This window comes from Silene latifolia, chromosome 6 (assembly GCF_048544455.1).
Source record: "Silene latifolia isolate original U9 population chromosome 6, ASM4854445v1, whole genome shotgun sequence".
NCBI lineage: Eukaryota > Viridiplantae > Streptophyta > Magnoliopsida > Caryophyllales > Caryophyllaceae > Silene > Silene latifolia.
Window position 1 is genome coordinate 9294618 of NC_133531.1, and position 10085 is coordinate 9304702.

At 40.8% G+C, this 10085-nt stretch overlaps 1 non-coding gene across 1 annotated transcript; it reads right to left on the bottom strand.

Annotated features, from left to right (window-relative positions):
• Positions 1–9639: 9639 nt before the first annotated feature.
• On the bottom strand, positions 9640–9746 carry LOC141589341 (small nucleolar RNA R71). The gene has a single exon (XR_012520284.1). It is a non-coding gene; the product is annotated as a small nucleolar RNA R71 (small nucleolar RNA).
• Between the last annotated feature and the right edge of the window lie 339 nt (positions 9747–10085).

Here is a 10085-nt window from a genome sequence, read left to right on the forward strand (position 1 = left end):
ATAATACAACTAAATATGTAAATTTTATCGTTCAAAGTTTTATATTTTTCTGTGAATTAACGGTCAAACCTCCAAAAAGTAAGTGGGTAGTTTGGATTGGATTGGATTGGAGGGAGTAGTTATTAATAATCTCGTAAATAATCTTTCATAAAACGGTTTTACAGTGAAATAACCTAAATTTATGAAATAACTCCGTCTCATATACAAATTTGTGATAATACAGAATCGTAATAATGTCACAAAATACATTTAGATTCAATCTCTAAGGACTATGATCATAGTACTTAATAATGATCATCTTGGTCTAATTACAATTACCCAAATCTTTTCTTAACATAAGAAATCCTCCTTGGTCCTACTTTAGGAACAAAAACAAGAGAATGAGCAATAGAAGAAGAATTTTTACATGAAAGATTAACAAGACCAAATCTTGCACTTAAACTCTTAACACTACCCTTCCAAATGCTACTACCACCAATAATATTGTCCTCGTCGCCGCCTTTCGAACACTCAACAAGGGCATCAAAGAAAGGATCACTACTTCTAGTAATGTAGCTCTTCTTTTGCTTGAAATTCTTGTTACAAGTAATATTATTACTAGAAGTACAAACATGGGGAGGCAAAGGTAAATTTTTGTTACTATAGGGTAATTTCTTGGAGGAATCAATTTTTTTAAGGATTTGTGTTTTTGGGATTCCTGGGATTGATTCCCAAGAAAAGGGAATCTTGGAAGAAGTTGAAGGACTATTTGGTAAAGAGAAATCTTCTTCAAAGGAAGAGTTGTATGAAGAGAATGAAGAAGAAGATGATGAGGACATTGATGATGTTATTCTATGAGAAAATGATGAAGATTTTTGAGTTGAAGTTGAATTGTTTATGATATTTTTGTTGTTGTTTGATGAGTTTTTTGTAATGGAGTTCATGTTTTGATGGTGTTTTTTTGGATTTTTTTGGAGTTGGGAGAAGTATGGGAGTGTTGTTATCTACTTATCTTTGTTGTTGAGGGGTTGTAAAGTTTGTTGTATTGTTGGGACTTGGGTGTGTTTCTTGTGGGAAGTATAAATAGAGTTGAGATGTTTGCTCTTAAGTTTGGGCCTAAAAGGAGGGAGGTGTCATATTTTATACACAAAACATGTAATGGAAATTATGAATAAGGGGAATTTGCATTAAAATAAACAGTCCGTTTTGCTTGTAACAGACTAACAGTTACAAACTTGTGACCCTTATAATCCTCTCCCACTTGCCCTTCTCACTTGTCCCTTTGTCTCACGTCACAAGCTTAATCGAACTGATGCTTTTAAGTCAAGGGGCCAGGAGCAGAAGTAGAGGCTCGAAATGGTCCGTCACAAATATGAACAAATGAGAATTTGTGTAAAATAAATATGGAATCTAAGTTGGTTGGTTTCAGCAATGAATGATCTTCTCTTTTATCCAAGTGATTATATGTTGGAAAATAAGATTTTGTTATTAGATAGTATTGAGTTTTGTTATCATCCTTTTATATATATTACGTGTCATTAAAATAATGGACCTTGCATGGTGGTATCGAGATTTGTTACTAGTTGGTGGTGCCTTATCATTAGTTAGTACACCGATCCGATAAAAAATGTAGCATTTGTTTATAGGGAATACTATTGATTTTGCTTATACGGATGAAGTATAGTGATAAAAATTTTCACATGAAATTCTCATGGAATAAGGTTGAAACTCTTTCAAGAGCAATCTGATATATATCTCATAATTTATTTAAAATTAATATATGCAAAAAGTATTTTAGTTAGACGAATGTTACGGGAAATTATGGTACGATGTACCAATTCCTTGCCATCCGTGACAATCAATCATGGTTCAATAAACCTTTACTTTGAAAATTTGTATGATGTAAATGTTGTATTTAATAATGACATTTGGCATGGTAGTCAAGATTGTATAAATACCGCAAGACATTATCATTGTAAATCAGAAAAAACATAATTCCAAAATAATATGAAATATTTCCTATCTTTAGTTTAATGAAAATAAAATCTATACAAAATGATTTAAAAGTGAAATAGATACACATTTAATTGCATGGAATGAACTACGGAACTACTAAAGAAATTGAGGACTTGGTATGTCGCATTTAATTTACATGTCGACCATTGCCAATTTACTTTTAATCTACACATGTCGACCATTGGCTATTGTTGATAGATAAAAAGTACGGAGAACGACTTCTCGTTGGGTAAAAAGTGGAGTCAGTATGTCCTCTACTTTAATGATCACAAAATCTAATTAAGACCGGTGATATCCGTCACAAGCTTGTGATGGATACCATTTTCTCTCACAAAATACCCACTAAGAGATGAGTGAAAAGCACATGAGGGTGTCCCATCTTGTCTCCTCTCCCTTTTTGTGAAAGGTCACAAGCTTGTGACGGAATTAGCCCGTCACAAGCGAGACTAGTTGTTTAATGATTCGTAACTGTTTCAGAGCAATTGTAGTGGGAGAATTCCACGTAAAGTTTTCTCTATTTCCAAGTCATTTTTTACTAATTACTAAATTTAAGAATTTTACACTATAATGGAAGATTTTTTTCTTAATTCTTTATTAGAATCTAGTATTAATTATCTTACTCCATCAACCTATTTAATATTTTTGAAACTAACAAAGAACTTGGTTCTTATTTTAACAAACACAATGACACTTGCAATGGGAAGAACTTTATTGTAAAAGTTTTTGTTGACAAATTCAAGACAAAAACTTCCCATTGCACTTGGTAAAATACTAAATTAAATATCTATATTAGTAATCTGTATAACTTATACTATCAAAAATCAAAATAATAACAATGAGGCATATATTTACTTTTTTTTTTTTTTGGCAGCATGTATTTACTTTTTAAAATTGTACTGAACCAACAAAAAATTTTATACAAAGAAATCTCGAGTATTTGTAATACATTTATGGTGTGTTTGGGAACAAAGATTGTATTCTCAAATTCAGATTTGGACCAATTTACATGTTTGGCAAACCTATTAGATTTGGATTTCCAAATCCCTACCAAATTCAAGTAAGGCTAAAATAAACTCATATGAAATTCACTCACTAACCCCCTCTCATTTCAAATCTTTATTTCACTTTGCTAAATTTAAAATGAGACATTTCAAATTAAATTCTTGTTGCCAAACACTCTCTTAGATTATTTATATTCATTATAACAAAACCCTTAAATACCCTTTTACTTTGTATAGAAATTGAACAATTAATCATGTGGAACAATATTTGCACAACTTGGAAACTTTAACACTGTATGGAACGTATAGTTCAAATATTAATAAAAAAAACATTACGAGTAAGTATAAAAGGATCAACTTACATATATTGAATAACATAATTGAAAAAGCAACCCGTGCATTTTGTACACGGTTATAAAACTAGTTTAGACTATACCGGACTTTAACAGAAAAAATTATGGTCCAAGTCTACAGTACAATGTTTTTATGGGTTCCGGTCCAATCCGGTTCTTATTCAATTCGGGTCGGTGCACAGTCCTGAGCAGTTACTTAGTTAGAACAGCGAGATGGATTGAAGAGTATGGAGGACGTTAAATAGTTAGAAGCATTTAAGTCAAGATTAGATGTGGAAACTCAGACTAGCCTCACATTTTGCTCCAGTTTATACTATTCTAACTACTATTGGTATTGCGTATATGTTTCGTGCATTTTCGATCGTCGGTGCTTTGTGTCATTATGTTTCAAAATAATGTCTCATTTAGTCTTGTTTAAAACCGTAATATTCATAGTTCATACAATTAAATAACGATTGATAACTGAGACGGTCGCCCCCGCTGAATAATGTGCATTGCATAAAAGATAACTAAACCTAGCTACTGATTGACGAGTTCCTGTTCTGATTGAACTAAAACGATAAAAAGTGTGTTAAACTGTTAATGTTCACATGCATGAATGCTCGTGAATTGTGATGACAGTTGAAACAAAAGCTATAAATGCATGTGAATTTGTGATTCTAAAGTTTGTTTGTTTTATCTCTAGAATTTGGCATTTTACAAACCAACTTCTTAGTTCTTCCCCTCTCATTTCATAGTCGTGTCACATATAGTGTTCTAAAAATGTGAACTTTATTTGCACTTTTAAATTTTTACCCTATTTTTATACTCCCTCATATCCACTCTTTTCTTCCCTATTTCCTAAAACGGATTATTCAGGTTTTCTTCCCCTTTCCTTTTTGAGAAAGTTTTTATTAATATTATACTCTTACCTCTTTCCACTCATCAAACCCCACTATATACTTTTGATGGGGCATATTCTGCACCGCTGACCAAGTCAACACATTGAGCAAGGTCAAGGGTATCCACAGCAAAGTCAACGACTTAGACAGTCTAGCCGGCGAAGCCCATCGACTGTCACCCGAGTCTCGACTGCACAACTAGCCAATAGGGACACAAATCGCGTACTCATATCCAAGACCCTCGGCGAGCCTGCCACAGGTCCATCGGCCGAGGGTACAACGGTCTTTTCACCTGATAGCCACTTGGCCACTAGGCCACTACGTGACAAAAGGTGAATGCCTATAAATACTCCTCAACCTTCATTGAGGAAAGGATCCACAAATTGACCTAATAACCACTATTCATCTGGTAATATCTTCCTTATCTCTCTACAATATACTCTTAGCCAAGTCACAACAACTTCTCTCTAAGTTCACTAACTTGAGCGTCGGAGTGAGCACGCCGCCAAAGCCGAGCCCTCGCTTGTTCATCGTTTCAGGAGACCGCAAGGAGGATTCAAGCAAGGACATCATTCTACTAGCTACGAGTGGTAACAAACATCCGCTCTGGAATTACACCCGGAACAATTGGCGCCGTCTGTGGGAAACAGGTACTAGAAGCTAGTCACATTCATTCCCAAACAACAAAAACAAAAACAAAAAAAACCCACCCAAAAAGCTGAGAAGATGTCAAAACAACAAGTAGTCATGACCGACGAAACCGAGCTACACCAAGATGATACATTTCACCATTTCGAGTAGTGCAACCCTCCACCGGCGTGAGTAGTCCAACCGGAATTTAATGCCGATAATACGGACACGCCGCCTCCCACCAACCAGGTCACCATCATGGGACAGGTGGTTGACGTAGCAAAACCGAAGACACTCCCGGACCTGGTGGGAGTACACCACCACATAGGCACGCCGACACGAGCGGCGGAAGCCATCCAGAGACCAGGGTCCGTAACGTGACTCAAGAAACTTGAATGGAGCACTCGGGAGAAGAGACCCTACCAAGACGCCCGGAGGAGCCCGGAGTGGTCGTGGTAAACGTAAGTCCTTCTCGCACTCGGGAGAGGACATCGCCGCCGCACCACCGACGAGATACACCGGGAGAACAAGCCCGACTCAGGAGAGTCGGAGAAGAAGCCCGAGCCGGAGAAGAAGTCCTTCCCGCTACGAGGAGAGAAGCCGGACTAGGAATGCGAGGAGTCGGTCGCCGCGTGTCATCCGACACGTGGTCAAACACCCCTCGTTGATTATGTCCTAGACACCGCCGTGCCAACCAAGCCGAAGTTGCGGCGTTTACATACAAAGGAGATAGTGACCCAACCGACCACGCCGAGGCTTTCGAGTCTTACATGTCGGTATGGGAGCGACTGATGAGGTCGGGGTGCCGAGTTTTCCCAACGACTCGCATGGGATGGCTCAAACCGGTACAAGGGGCTTCCGACGGTTCGGTATACTGTTTTGCCGACCTAAAGGACGCCTTCTTAACCCAGTACTCTTGCAACAAAAGGACGGTCGTGGAGACGTCGGACCTCCTAACTATCAAGCAGGAGGAGGGCGAGTCTCTACGAAGCTATATGAAGAGGTTCGACGGCAAGGTCCAGCAGATTCGGGAAATCAATCCCGAATCGGCGGCCAGACCGATGAAGGGCCTCCCAAAAGGAAACTTAAAAGACGAGCTCATCAAGCACGGGGCACGGGCCTAGACGCCGCGAGGAAGATGGCCGACCAGGCCATCAAGGTGGAAGATTACCACAAGACCGGGTAGGCCCAGCCGAGGCCAAGCCCTCGAGAGGAAAAGCCGCCGGGATGATAGCCCGGATGAGAGGCGCCGTGACAATAACAGGTCACGATCCGATGATAAACGCCGTGACAATAACAGGTCACGGTCTGATAGATCTGCCAAGAAACAGGGCTCGACGGGCGCCGGCGACAGTTCGGGAATGTTTTACCAAAGGCATTACCATGACAAAACCCCTCTGGTCGCATCGGCCGCCAAGGTCTTCGCCCTAAGCAGAAGCGAGGGCCAGAAGTGGGAACGGCCTCCCAAGCCAAAAGGAGACGGTGACTCGAACCAATACTGCGAGTACCACGGCCGCCGCCGCCACCCATCGACAATCGCCGCATCTCGAAGAATGCCATTGAAGAGCTAATCCGGAAGGGGAGCTCGACAAGTATGTGGCCAAAGGCCAAGACCGACGCCGCGGCGTCAGGATAAGAAATCCGTTTTTCAACGGATAGGAGTTATCCATGTAGTCATCGGAGGTAACGAGAACGGTGGGTCGGCTCATGGGCACAAACGGCACCTGAACGAGCTGTATCAGGCCATCAACTTTGTGCCCAACGCAGCGACCACCGCCTCCAGCATTCCCGATATGACTATTGGAGGGAAGGACTACGAGGAGTCATCGCCCCACAAAGCGACCCACTCGTAGTCAACTTGGACATATCCAACCACCTAGTGAATAGATGTCCGATAGACACAGCGCCTACACGAACATCATGTTCGGGGAGTGCTTCACATGACCTCGGCCTGAGAATCAAGGACTTGAGCCCCTGCACCCATCCACTATACAGCTTCTCCGGGGCTGGCCTGGTACCCCTGGGTTCAATCAGACTGATATACGATTAATTTACCTCTAATTCCCTCTTTCTTTTATGCATACCGACTCTTATCGAGTCGGTTTCGGGTGTTTTTCCTTGCATATTGTGCCCAATACCCGTACTTGTTACCATGTGTGTCCTTTTGTAGGAAACGACCTAAGTATGGAGAAACTGGGGCAAGAAAGGCACCCCATTGCCTTTACATGAAGAAGAGGGGAATAAATGGTGAAGAGTGTGTTTTTGCAGACCGGCAGTGCGGTCTGGCCACCGCAAAACACACCCCAGAGAATCACTTAAGATTTTGAAGAAAAGCTGAGGAATGTGCTTTGCCGGCAGGCCGGCAACCGGTCCACCGGTAAAGCACAGCAAATGGAATTAATTGAAGATTTTGGTGAAAAACAAGCTTGGCCTCGCTGCCGGTAGGAGCACCGGCAGCCGGTCAACCGGCATTACGCACCATAAAGAAGAAGAAGTCCTGAGGAGTGTGTTTTGCCGGCAGGCCGGCAACCGGCCCACCGGCAAAACACAGATGCCAGCTATTTTTAAACTTTGCACGGTTTTGCGGTAGTAGGCAGACCATTCTGTGCACCTAAGCATTACGCAATGACGCGAATTTGGGCTTTTCTTCCTCTTTTCTTCCTAATCTTGTAAAAGCCTATAAATACCCCCTCTTAAACCCTTTTTAAAACACAACCCTATATCCAGAATTTTTACCCTTTCAAGCTTTAAACTTTCTTAATCTCCTTGTTAATCTTTCCTTAATTAAAGTAGTTCTTCAATCAATTAGTGATTGAATTTGGGTTTGTAAGAAGATTGAAGGATTTCCTTCTTTATTATTTCTATCCAAATTCCTCTTTCACTATTTTGTTGGTATTAATTCTCTCCTTATTTTCATTTGTTTACATTTTGTTCTTCTCTTATGTTTGTTTGATTGTTTATGATTAAATTGTTGTTGTTGTTTGTTTGTTGTTGTTATTTCCATCATTGTTCATCTTTTCATTGTTGATCTTTCCTTTGTTTCACTTTCTTTTGTTCATCCTTGGGTAGTTGTCCTCAAAGACTTAATCTTTGAGTTGATTTGGTTAAAGATTGTGTCTTTAGGTTTAATCACTCTCATTATTAGATTAAATCATCTTTCCTTACACCTATTTTTAGATTGTTGCATGTTTAGTAGTGAATTTCATCTTCCCACCATGTTTGTGACCAAAGTTTCCATCTTTATTGTTTATTTTGCAATTAGGACCATGATTAGTGAGTAGTCCTCCACTAGGGCTCGGTTTGACCCAACATGAGTAATTTCATTAATTGAATTTCACAAAGGCTAATTATTTGGGGAAATTGGTGAGGGTAGATTAGAGGAATGACTTGGTTTATGGGTTGACTTTTGGGTAGTGTCGACTTACGACCCTTGACCACCAACGAGAGTTGGTTAGGTTGTGATTTGGATACCCTTGATTTGACCCTATTGTTGACCTTGGTTGAGACCGAAAGGAGAACCGGGTCGGACACCTCTAATCTAGCGTTTGAAATCGACCCTCGAGAGAGGGAGTGGGATGACCCGGGAATTGACGGGGCTTAATGACCTTAGCAAATATTGGACTACCTTGGGAATAATTCATGTTTTTGGGGTAGTCGGGTATTGAGTTAGGGATTCCGACCTTCGAACCCGAGAGGGGGGTTGGTGGGTAGCACTAGTGTCCTATTTCGAACCCGAGAGGGGGGTCTTAGGCGAATTAGAGTCGTCACCTCCTCACCTAACTACCCTTGTGATTAGCCTAGAGATTCGATTGTGTGGAATTACGAATTGTTTGGGGAGAACCGAGTCTTAGGCTTTTAAATTATTTGATTTCCATCTATTTATTTTATCTTGCTCTTTCTCTTATTTCTTTATTTAGTCGTTTTACCTTGTTGTTGGTAGTTTTAGTATAACCTTCATCCCTTATTGTTGACTTAGCTAAACGATAGGATTAGAACAATTAGTAATCTTCTCAACTCCTTGTGGGATCGACCCTTAATAGTGTACAACGATAAAATCGTGCACTTGCGAGGTATAGCTTGATACCATCAAGTTTTTGGCGCCGTTGCCGGGGAGTTCGGCTAGATATTAATTGTTTTCATTCTTGTTTAGACTAAGTCTTTTGTTACTAATCTCTCTCTTGAGTGTGTAGGACTTCTTGCATGAGAAGAAGAAATCGAAGAGGTCAACCAATTAGACCGATTGACCACGAGATCGAAGCAACCGCGAGAAGACTAAATTCACTCCGTAGAAGAGGGCTTATAGAAACACCGATTCCTCAAGAAAATCCAGTAATTGAGAACCTTCAAGAAGGACCACGGGTCTTTGAAGCTTTCGAAAATCCTTTTGCAACACCGGAAACGGAAGTAACAATGGCCGCGGTCCCTATGAGAGATAACTTGGCTCCGAAAAAGGTGGTGAATCCGAGTATTGTGAAGCCACCTATTCAAGCCAACAATTTTGATGTGAAAGCCACCTTGCTACAACTTGTCCAAGGGAATCAATTCGGAGGGGGAGCCACCGAAAACCCCAACGAGCATCTCAACGAGTTCTTGGATAGTTGTGACATGTTCAAGGCCAATGGAGTCACGGAAGATGCCGTACGCCTTAGGCTTTTCCCTTACTCTTTGAGGGGAAGTGCCAAGGAATGGCTTAAAAGTTGTGAACCCGACTCTCTTCGGACTTGGGACGATGTCTCTAAGGCTTTTCTCAACAAGTATTTCCCACCCCAACGAACCGCAAGAATTAAGAGTGAGCTCCAAGGGTTCACCCAACAAGAAGATGAGACCCTTTATGAAGCATGGGAGAGGTACAAGGGCCTCCAAAGGCTATGTCCTCACCACGGTATTGGAGATGATGAGCTCATCAACAATTTCTATGAAGGGTTAAACAATGATATGAAGATGAACCTTGATTAAGGCTCGGGAAGGGCGCTTTGGATAAGATAGACCACAAGACGGCAAAAGAACTTATTGAAGAAATGGCTTCTCGTACCTTTCATTGGAACAATGATAGGCACAAGAGGAAGGGGAAGTCAACGGTCGAATCGGCCAACAATGTGGAAGTGAAAGAGATGATAGAAGAGCTTAAGCAACAAGTAGCCTTGATGAGCTCAAGCAAAACATCTAGCAATTCTTCTATGAGGAACCAAGTCTATAGTTGTGAGCTTTGTGGAGACCAAGGACAC